The sequence below is a fragment of the Coregonus clupeaformis genome, chromosome 3 (genome assembly GCF_020615455.1).
Source record: "Coregonus clupeaformis isolate EN_2021a chromosome 3, ASM2061545v1, whole genome shotgun sequence".
In the NCBI taxonomy this organism is placed as follows: Eukaryota; Metazoa; Chordata; class Actinopteri; order Salmoniformes; family Salmonidae; genus Coregonus; species Coregonus clupeaformis.
Window position 1 is genome coordinate 23,191,086 of NC_059194.1, and position 12,160 is coordinate 23,203,245.

Below are 12,160 nucleotides of genomic sequence, written 5' to 3' on the forward strand. Positions count from 1 at the left end.
AATTGAATGGAACCACTTAAGAAAAGAAGAGATGCTATCTTCCAGCTCGGTCTCTAGACACTACACACGTGGCAAACACAACTGTTGAAATTATTGCATTAACACACTGTGTGGATGACTCTAAGCATGACTATAATAGCCATTATCATTAGACCCATAGTGATATGTCATGTAGTTTGTTTTGATCTCTCAAAGGCGTCTACTATTCTGTGTTTACTGTTCTGCAGAGTACTGTTCACATGTTGTTCTGTTCTGCAGAGTACTGTCCACATGTTGTTCTGTTCTGCAGAGTATTGTCCACATGTTGTTCTGTTCTGCAGAGTATTGTCCACATGTTGTTCTGTTCTGCAGAGCACTGTCCACGTTGTCCTGTTCTGCAGAGCACTGTCCACATGTTGTTCTGTTCTGCAGAGTACTGTCCACGTTGTTCTGTTCTGCAGAGTACTGTCCACGTTGTTCTGTTCTGCAGAGTACTGTTCACATGTTGTTCTGTTCTGCAGAGTACTGTCCACATGTTTTTCCGTTCTGCAGAGTACTGTTCACATGTTGTTCTGTTCTGCAGAGTACTGTTCACATGTTGATCTGTTCTGGGCCACTCAAGGTCATTCAGAGACTTGTCCCGAAGCCACTCCTGCATTGTCTTGGCTGTGTGCTTAGGGTCGTTGTCCTGTTGGAAGGTGAACCTTCGCCCCAGTCTGAGGTCCTGAGCGCTCTGGAGCAGGTTTTCATCAAGGATCTCTGTACTTCGCTCTGTTTATCTTTGCCTCGATCCTGACTAGTCTCCCAGTCCTTGCCGCTGAAAAACATCCCCACAGCATGATGCTGCCACCACTATGCTTCACCGTAGGGATGGTGGAAGGTTTCCTCCAGATGTGACGCTTGGCATTCAGGCCAGAGAGTTCAATCTTGGGTTCATCAGACCAGAGAATCTTGTTTCTCATGGTCTGAGAGACCTTTAGGTGCCTTTTGGCAAACTCCAAGCAGGCTGTCATGTGCCTTTTACTGAGGAGTGGCTTCTCTCTGCCCACTCTACCATAAAGGCCTGATTGGTGGAGTGCTGCAGAGATGGTTGTTCTTCTGGTAGGTTCTCCCATCTCCACAGAGGAACTCTGGAGCTCTGTCAGAGTGACCATCGGGTACTAAGTTAAAGAAGACCGTGGTCCTCTGTAGCTCAGCTGGTAGTGGGTTCGATCCCCGGGACCACCCATACACAAAAATGTATGCACGCATGACTGTAAGTCGCTTTGGATAAAAGCGTCTGCTAAATGGCATATTATTATTATTATTATTAAGACTAAATCAATCTTTAAATAAAGTTTGATTTGATTTAGCCCTATTCCTGAACTTATATTTTTGGTTGAGATGGAGATGTGATTCCAACATATCAATTATTAATCTGTAGACAAACTGGAACAATAAATAGCCTATTAACTTGTCGACAAGTTAACAAATTATGTTGCATTCACCTCTCCAACTCAACCAAAAATAAGTGAATCCAATATAGAAATTATTAATTTGTAGAACAACTGGATTTAAAGCCAGACTAAGACAGTGGCACATATGGAACTAAGCAGAAGATACATCTCCTTCAAATGTTGATATTTGGTTACATTGACAACCAAACAAAAATCAATGTCACTAAATATCATTACATTTTAAATCAACTAGAGCTTAAACCCTAGGCCTATATGTATTGTCTATTTTTATACTGAACAAAAATATAAACCCAACATGTAGTGTTGGTCCAATGTTTCATGAGCTGAAATAAAAGATCCCAGAAATGTTCCATACACCTGACAGGTGTGGCATATCAAGAAGCGGATTAAACACAGGTGCACCTTGTGCTGGGTACAACAAAAGGCCACTCTAAAATGTACAGTTTTGTTACACAACGTCTCAAGTTGAGGGAGCATGCAATTTGCATGCTGACTGCAGGAATGTCCACCAGAGCTGTTGCCAGAGAATGTAATGTTAATTTCCCTACCATAAACCGCCTCCAACGTCGTTTTAGAGAATTTGGCAGTACGTCCAACTGGCCTCACAACCGCAGACCAATCCAGCCCAGGACCTCCACATTTGGCTTCTTCACCTGCGGGATCATCTGAGACCAGCCACCTGGACAGCTGATTAAACTGAGGAGTATTTATGTCTGTAATAAAGCCCTTTTGTAGGTAAAAACTCATTCTGATTGACTGGGCCTGGCCTATGCCCTCCCATGGCTGTGCCCCTGCCCAGTCATGCGAAATCCATAGGTTAGGGCCTAATTTATTTATTTGAATTGACTGATTTCCTTATTGTCATTTATCAGACGCTCTTAACCAGAGCGACTTACAGTAGTGAGTGCATACGTTTTAATTCGTACTGGTCCCCTGTGGAAATCAAACCCACAACTCTAGCGTTGCAAGTTTCATGCTCTACCAACTGAGCTACACGGGACTGTATATGAACTGTAACTCAGTAAAATTGTTTTTTTCTTGTTCAATATAGTTGAATTCTGGGTTGAATTGAAACAATAGCTGTTGATAACTTTGCAAATGCTTTGTAGGCCTAAATAGCATCCTTGATGATATATGTAATAAAGTATGGTCACATTTCATTTGCTCTGTTTAACCTACCCTAAGGAGGCTGGTGGGAGGAGCTATAGGAGGACAGGCTCATTGTAATGGATGGAATTGATTAAATGGAACGGTGTCAAACATGGTTTCCATATGTGTTTGATAGCTTTCCATTTATTCCATTCCAGCCATTACAATGAGCCCATCCTCCTACAGCTCTCACACCAGCCTCCTCTGAAGCCAACACATTAATGGCCATGCTACGCAACACCATCGGGCGTGCGGGTGCGGCTTTGCTGTCAGACATCAGTCGTTGAGGGAATGCTTCCTTTGAAATCAATGAAAGCTGCTATGCTGCCCGTGTTGCGTCACATCCAATGGCAGCGTCCCAACCTCAAGAATCGCTGAGGTTACATTTTTGATGGCTGACGCGCGCGTTCATTCTATATTGTGAATTGAAATAATGAGAAATAAAGTTGATTTTGGTTGCGTATGGTGTCCACTAGACACCTCTGGTTATTTTACTAAGATTTATGAAGTCAAGAAGCTACTAATACTAGCGAGCTAGCTACATTGCCTAGCTAGGTTCACAATGTAAACAAAAGCAGCTTGTGTAATTTGAGGATCATTTAGTACAACCACTAGCAACAATTGATTGACTACTTGCGAAAAACTGGACCAAATGTATTGTACTTATGCATAATCGATGAATATGGTATGGTACAGTACAGTAGGGAAAAATAGAATAAAGATGCTCTTTCCCTCTGTTTCTCTGCTCTCAAAACAACAGGCCTTATGGACCTCCATAGCTTTTTACTATAATGGGGCAAAATGAAACCACCTACTCCTCGTTAGTATAGTGGTGAGTATCCCCGCCTGTCACGCGGGAGACCGGGGTTCAATTCCCCGACGGGGAGTAAAGACTTTTATGAAGTCAAGAAGCTACTACTACGAGCGAGCTAGTTACATTGCCTAGCTAGGTTCACAATGTAAACAAAAGCAACTTGTGTAATTAGAGGATCATTTAGTGCAACAATTTAATGACTACTTGCGAAAAACTGGACCAAATGTACTGTACTTATGCATAATCGATGAATATGGTATGGTACAGTAGGGAAAAATAGAATAAAGATGCTCTTCCCCTCTGTTCCTCTGCTCTCAAAACAACAGGCTCTGTGGTTCAGGTAGAACGTCACATTGATGTGACACTGATGGCATAGCAACACAACCCTGATAGTGGAGCTGAAGTGTAACATTGCAATAATATAACATTTTGGAAAACACCCAAATTCTATTAATACATCCTCAAAACACATTAAATAAAGAATACTAACCGCACAGACACAGCGTATGAAACCATTGGTCTGCAGGGCCAGGCTAGCCGGCAGTCATAAAACACCAAAAGTGGCCTTGTGCTGGGGGTGATTCTGATAAAGGCCCTCATCAGGGCATGTAAGTCCCCACAGTGGAAGTGTCATAATACCCATAAAACCTAGCGGTCAAACAGGGAAATGGTTCCAATTGTTTTTCCACCATTCATTTTTCCCATAGGGAATTTTAGAAACACTTCAAATAAGGGCTGTGTTTCGTGTAAGCTTACCCTGGCGTGACGTTTTGAAAACTGTGTAAATCTCTCTAGGACAAGGTGACTTTTATCAATATATTCGGCTCTTTTTGCTCTCAGATTCAAAAATGCTAATTAGCTATAGTTTGATTTGGGTTTCTTCTTCTCTTAAGAGACCTCTTGTTTGTGGGTGAAGTTGGGTCAGAGTCGAACAACCTGTGGGACAGTGCTGCATGGGGTATTTTTTGTGATGTCACCCAACCTGTGGAGTTGGAGCAGCAGGCGGCCTGTGTCCAGCTGCATGGGGAGGTGAAGGGAGTCAAAGGACTGTGCATCCAGTTGAGTTGTGCTTCCTTTTGCTGCGTCAATGATGGTTTTCTCTCGTCTTGCTCATATCCCTAGCTCTTCCAGGTCTAATATTCTCTCCACTTCTGATTGCACCAGATCCACTGCTTCAGAGTATTGTTTGGCGATAGTGGGCTGGGGTTCTGCTCACTTTTGGGGGGCGCATTGTCTGTTGGCATCTTGAGGCCGATTTGGGTAGCACATGCCATCACCTCCCGCTGGGCACACACTGGTTGAATCAACGTTGTTTTCACATAATTTCAATGAAATTACGTTGAACCAACGTGGAATAGATGTTGAATTGACGTCTGTGCCGAGTGGGCTGGGTCCTAAATGGAATCATTCTTATTTAATATTTATATCAGGCTATCATTATTATTTTTATTTCGATTTTTTCATTGTTTCATTGTTACATTATTATCTTTGTTTTATCGATGTTACATGTCATATTAGTACATTATTATGTACATTTAGTGTACAAAACATTAGGAACACCTTCCTAATATTGAGTTGCACCCCCCTTTTCCCTCAGAATAGCCTCAATTCGTCGGGGCATGGAGTACAAGGTATCGAAAGCATTCCACGGGGATACTGGCCCATGTTGACTCCAATGCACAGTTGTGTCAAGTTGGCTGAATGTCCTTTGGGTGGTGGACCATTCTTGATACACACAGGAAACTGTTGAGCGTGAAAAACCCAGCAGTGTTGCAGTTCTTGACACACTCAAACTGGTGCGCCTGGCACCTACTACCATATCCCGTTTAAAGGCACTTACATTTTTGTCTTGCCCATTCATCCTCTGAATGGCACTCATACACAATCCATGTCTCAATTGTCTCACGGCTTAAAAATCCTTCTTTAACCTGTCTCCTCCACTTTATCTACACTGATTGAACTGGATTTTACAGGTGACATCAATAAGGGATCATAGCTTTCACCTGGATTCACCTGGTCAGCAGTGGTGTAAAGTACTTAAGTAAAAATAGTTGAAAGTACTACTTAAGTAGTTTTTTGGGGTATCTGTAGTTTACTTTACTATTTCTATTTTTCACAACTTTTACTTTTACTTCACTACATTCCTAAAGAAAGTAAGGCACTTTTTACTCCATACATTTTCCCTGACACCCAAAAGTACTCGTTACATTTTGAATGCTTAGCAGGACAGAAAAAGTGTCAAATTCACACACTTATCAAGAGAACGTCCCTGGTGATCCCTACTGCCTCTGATCTGGTGGACTCACTAAACACAAATGCTTCGTTTATAAATGATGTCTGAGTGTTGGAGTGTGCCTGGTATCCATACATTTAAAGAAACAAGAAAATTGTGCCATCTGGTTTGCTTAATATAAGGAATTTGAAATGATTAGTACTTTTACTTTTACTTTTGATACTTAAGTATATTTTAGCAATTACATTTACTTTAGATACTTAAGTATATTTAAAACCAAATACTTTTTGACTTTTACTCAAGTAGTATTTTACTGGGTGACTTTCACTTTTACTTCAGTCATTTTCTATTAAGGTATCTTTACTTTTACTCAGGTATGAGTTTTGAGTACTTTTTCCACCACTGGTATTTTACTGGGTGACTTTCACTTTTACTTGAGTCATTTTCTATTAAAGTATCTTTACTTTTACTCAAGTTTGAAAATGGGGTACTTTTTCCACCGCTGCTGGTATGTCATGGAAAGAGCTAGTACACTCACTGTAAGTATTGGATGTAGTTTAACCTTGTGTTGTCTATCTGTGTCATTCATTTAATAACATTTTATTTTAATACAAGCATTGTGTGTCATCTCCTCCACGACGAGGTCATCTCTCAGTGCCCTGACCTGTTCCCTCAGCACATTGGCACATTTGAGGGCGACGAAAGCACTTGCCTTGGATCTCTGTCTTTAGGGTCCTGGCCACTGCCTCACAGGGCCCGAACTGTGCTTCCCAACACAGTATGCAGAAGTAGGTTTGTGCAGTCCCACGATTTTTGCTATCGTTTTCCTTTGACACTCTTGTCATCGTTCAGGTGTTAGATGCAGTAGGTCCAGGGTTTTCATTCGTTGGGGCTTTTGTACCAGGATAGAATACTACTATTGTGTGGCTTGTGAGCGTCATAGAGCAAAACCGATTACATGTACGTGTTTGTGAGAAGGGTTAGGGTTAGCGCCCAACACTCCTAATTTTTTCACACTGACTTTTTATTTTATTTTATTTCACCTTTATTTAACCAGGTAGGCCAGTTGAGAACAAGTTCTCATTTACAACTGGAGTGATAGATGTGCAGAAGGTGATGTGCAAATAGAGATACTGGGGTGCAAATGAGCAAAATAAATAACAATATGGGGATGAGGTAGTTGGGCTGCTAATTACAGATGGGCTGTGTACAGGTGCAGTGATCGGTAAACTGCTCTGACAACTGATGCTTAAAGTTAGTGAGGGAGATAAGAGTCTCTAGCTTCAGAGATTTTTGCAGTTCGTTCCAGTCATTGGCAGCAGAGAACTGGAAGGAATGGCGGCCAAAGGAGGTGTTGGCTTTGGGGATGACCAGTGAGATATACCTGCCGGAGCGCATCCTATGGGTGGGTGTTGCAATGGTGACCAATGAACTAAGATAAGGCGGGGATTTGCCTAGCAGAGATTTATAGATGACCTGGAGCCAGTGGGTTTGGCGACGAATATGTAGTGAGGGCCAGCCAACGACAGCGTACAGGTCACAATGGTGGGTAGTATATGGGGCTTTGGTGACAAAACGGATGGCACTGTGATAGACTACATCCAATTTGCTGAGTAGAGTGTTGGAGGCTATTTTGTAAATTACATCGCCGAAGTCAAGGATCGGTAGGATAGTCCGTTTTACGAGGGCATGTTTGGCAGCATGAGTGAAGGAGGCTTTATTGCGAAATAGGAAGCCGATTCTATATTTAACTTTGGATTGGAGATGCTTAATGTGAGTCTGGAAGGAGAGTTTACGGTGTAACCAGACACCTAGGTATTTGTAGTTGTCCATCGCACCCAACACTCCTAATTTGTTCACACGGTCGACCCACCGTTCTGTGCATAATAGCTTGTCAGCACTATATCCACCAATTAAGTAACAATATGGTATGCCAGCTGAGGGAAGAGACCTTATAGTTTTTTACTATAATGGGGTAAACTTAAACTATCTGCTCCTCGTTAGTATAGTGGTGAGTATCCCCGCCTGTCACGCGGGAGACCGGGGTTCAATTCCCCGACGGGGAGTGTAGAGTTTTTTATAATTTTTTAAAGGCGTATCTAGGGTGTAACACGTCGCTAAATCCACATAGCAGAATAAACGATTGGAGTTCAAGCTAATGCTTTCTGATATACGACTTCCAGCCTGTGGGGTAATTTCAGAATTGCAATGTATTGGTGTTTCAGTGGGAGAATTCTCGCCTGCCACGCGAGAGGCCCGGGTTCGATTCCCGGGTTCGATTCCCGTCCAATGCAACAGCTTTCGAACATGGATCGTCGACAATTATGCAATCCCCAGAGGTATAAATCTGTGTTTGATTTCGTGGTAGAATTCTCAACTGCCTCTTGTAAAGTCCGAGTTTGCTTTCATTTACAGTTTGGACATTTACGCATTCTCAGTAGGTAGACTTTTGTGAATCCATTGTAGATTTCCAGTGTGTGAGGTGATTTACTTTGTGCAAAACATTAGTTGTTAAATGGGAAACGAATATATCTGAAAAAGAATTCGGAGACATTTTGATTTTGATTGACCTTGATCTTGTAAATGCTAACTGCTAGCCTACAGGAAGGAATGAACCGGAAATGTTCAACCTCGCGGTAGTGCATTGTCAATGATTGGTTGTAGCCTACAGTTTGAATATTAATTAAATTTTTAAATATCCCATTTTTTCCCTCTCCCCTTGCACCCCCAGCACCCCTACTTTCCTATGGTCTCCCTCCCACTTTCCTGTCAACTCGTTGCTCTCTCTTTTCTGCTGAAGGAGATTTGGCACTATCACTCTCGTTTTTACCTTCCCTCTCCCTCTCCCTCTCACCCTCTCCCCCACAGAGGGAACTTCCCGTCGTCCCTGAATGCAATTTATATCAGGAGCTCTACATATGACCTGGAGCACAACCGCCACTGACCCATCTTCAAGGTGGGAGAAGTGCTGCGCTACACAGGACAGAAGTTCTCCACCATCGCTCAGACAGTGAGACCTATCTCATCCCCTCTTCCCCCTCATCCTCTCCTATATCTCCATCAATTTCTTTCCTCTACTCTCCACCTCTCTCTCATTCTGGTTTCTCAACCTCTCTTCCCCTCTCCATTTTATATATCTCCAGTCCCACATGCTTCTCTTTACATTTCCTCTTCCCCCTCCTCACCTATCCACCCTTCTCTTCACTCCCTCTATCTCCCTCTATCAGGGTGGAGAGATTGCGATCAACATTGAATGGCAGTGTAATCTGGATGTGTCAGAAGAGAGATGTGAACCACACTACTCCTTTACGTGACGATGTGTTTCAGAAGAACGGCATCGCTAAGGGATACAACTTCAAGTACTGAAACCCCTTTCAGTTTAGTACCATTCAAGGGAATCCCCCTTTCTTCCTCCTTCTCCCCTTCTTCTTTCAGGTCATTTTCCACCCCCCTTTTCTCCTCTCCAATTTCCTTACCCCCCTCTTCCTTGTTTTATTGCTGTGTTCATTGACACTGTCTCCCCCTCTATCTCCATCCACAGATTTGCCAAATATGACAAAAATGAGAATGGGACAGAGTTCAGCACTCTCCACAAGGCCTACGCCATCCGCTTTGATATCCTGGTCACTGGCCTCGTGAGTGTGGATTAGGGTGTGTGTGTGTGTGTGTGCGCGCTTTCGTACCTGTTATCTGTGTATCATATGGAATTCATCTGTCTCTGTCCTTTCAGGCGGGGAAGTTCAACACAGTTCCTACTCTGATCAACGTAGTAGCCACCTTTACCTCTGTGGGACTGGTAAGGCTTCTGTACTCAGACTGTATGCTTTAAAAGGAGGCCATGTAATACGTTTTGAATGTTACCACCATTAACCCTAGATTTGAGGCAAATACAGTAAGCTCCAGAAATATTGGCACAGTGACACATTTTTTGTTGTTTTGGCTCTGTACTCCAGCACTGGATTTGAAATGATACAATGACTATGAGCTAAGTACAGACTGTCAGCTTTAATTTGAGGGTATTTTCATCCATATCGGGTGAACCGTTTAGACATTACAGCACTTTTTGTACATAGTCCATCCATTTTTGTTTGGGTGGGTAGATCAGCTTTAATATTGCAGATATATTGTGGCTTCTATCAATGTAATTGTCTGCATCATTTCCAATCCCCCATATATTTATTGGTAAATATATATTTTATTTTTCTCATTTATTATCTTCCTCTAACCCTCCCCTAATTGGACTAAACTAATGGACAACAATACTTAGCTTTCTACTTCCAGCTTATACATACTATATACATTTTACGGACACAGTATATTTTACATTAGTTATCTTGTTTTTTTGTTATTTTTAGTCCCATCCTTCAGGATTTCGCTACACCCGCAATAGCATCTGCTAAATATGTGGTCCTCTGTAGCTCAGCTGGTAGAGCACGGCGCTTGTAACGCCAAGGTAGTGGGTTCGATCCCCGGGACCACCCATACACAAAAAAATGTATGCACGCATGACTGTAAGTCGCTTTGGATAAAAGCGTCTGCTAAATGGCATATTATTATTATATTATATGTGTATGTGACCAATAAAATTGGATTTGATGTACCTCTGATGAAACATCCAGTTTTGATTTCTAGCTGCCATATATTTTTCAACTGTGCTGTGATGTTTCACAAACGTCCTGAACCTTTCTATTCTCATTGTTTCTACAGATTGTAAATTAATGATAAAATGTTTTGCTAAGAGTATTATATTATTGATCGATTGACTATGACTTTTCAAATCACCCAGCAATGCTATTTGCAGAATTAGCTTCAGGTAAATGTTGTAATTCTTCAGCCATTCCTGAACCTGTGACCAAAAACAAGCTACATACAGTGGGGAAAAAAAGTATTTAGTCAGCCACCAATTGTGCAAGTTCTCCCACTTAAAAAGATGAGAGAGGCCTGTAATTTTCATCATAGGTACACGTCAACTATGACAGCCAAATTGAGAAGAAAAAAAATCACATTGTAGGATTTTTAATGAATTTATTTGCAAATTATGGTGGAAAATAAGTATTTGGTCAATAACAAACGTTTCTCAATACTTTGTTATATATCCTTTGTTGGCAATGACACAGGTCAAACGTTTTCTGTAAGTCTTCACAAGGTTTTCACACACTGTTGCTGGTATTTTGGCCCATTCCTCCATGCAGATCTCCTCTAGAGCAGTGATGTTTTGGGGCTGTCGCTGGGCAACACGGACTTTCAACTCCCTCCAAAAATTTTCTATGGGGTTGAGATCTGGAGACTGGCTAGGCCACTCCAGGACCTTGAAATGCTTCTTACGAAGCCACTCCTTCGTTGCCCGGGCGGTGTGTTTGGGATCATTGTCATGCTGAAAGACCCAGCCACGTTTCATCTTCAATGCCCTTGCTGATGGAAGGAGGTTTTCACTCAAAATCTCACGATACATGGCCCCATTCATTCTTTCCTTTACACGGATCAGTCGTCCTGGTCCCTTTGCAGAAAAAACAGCCCCAAAGCATGATGTTTCCACCCCCATGCTTCACAGTAGGTATGGTGTTCTTTGGATGCAACTCAGCATTCTTTGTCCTCCAAACACGACGAGTTGAGTTTTTACCAAAAAGTTCTATTTTGGTTTCATCTGACCATATGACATTCTCCCAATCCTCTTCTGGATCATCCAAATGCACTCTAGCAAACTTCAGACGGGCCTGGACATGTACTGGCTTAAGCAGGGGGGACACGTCTGACACTGCAGGATTTGAGTCCCTGGCGGCGTAGTGTGTTACTGATGGTAGGCTTTGTTACTTTGGTCCCAGCTCTCTGCAGGTCATTCACTAGGTCCCCCCGTGTGGTTCTGGGATTTTTGCTCACTGTTCTTGTGATCATTTTGACCCCACGGGGTGAGATCTTGCGTGGAGCCCCAGATCGAGGGAGATTATCAGTGGTCTTGTATGTCTTCCATTTCCTAATAATTGCTCCCACAGTTGATTTCTTCAAACCAACCTGCTTACCTATTGCAGATTCAGTATTCCCAGGCTGGTGCAGGTCTACAATTTTGTTTCTGGTGTCCTTTGACAGCTCTTTGGTCTTGGCCATAGTGGAGTTTGGAGTGTGACTGTTTGAGGTTGTGGACAGGTGTCTCTTATACTGATAACAAGTTCAAACAGGTGCCATTAATACAGGTAACGAGTGGAGGACAGAGGAGCCTCTTAAAGAAGAAGTTACAGGTCTGTGAGAGCCAGAAATCTTGCTTGTTTGTAGGTGACCAAATACTTATTTTCCACCATAATTTGCAAATAAATTCATTAAAAATCCTACAATGTGATTTTCTGGATTTTTTTTCTTCTCAATTTGTCTGTCATAGTTGACGTGTACCTATGATGAAAATTACAGGCCTCTCTCATCTTTTTAAGTGGGAGAACTTGCACAATTGGTGGCTGACTAAATACTTTTTTCCCCCACTGTATGGGCAGTACCAAAACAGGTGAGCTAATGATTCTGTCTCTTCGCAGCAAAATGGTT

At 42.3% G+C, this 12,160-nt stretch overlaps 2 non-coding genes across 2 annotated transcripts; both read left to right on the forward strand.

The window, feature by feature from the left end:
- Positions 1-3,400: 3,400 nt before the first annotated feature.
- trnad-guc lies at positions 3,401-3,472 on the forward strand. Its single transcript has one exon. It is a non-coding gene; the product is annotated as a tRNA-Asp (tRNA).
- Positions 3,473-7,626: 4,154 nt separating this feature from the next.
- Positions 7,627-7,698, forward strand: trnad-guc. Its single transcript has one exon. It is a non-coding gene; the product is annotated as a tRNA-Asp (tRNA).
- The last annotated feature ends 4,462 nt before the right edge of the window (positions 7,699-12,160 follow it).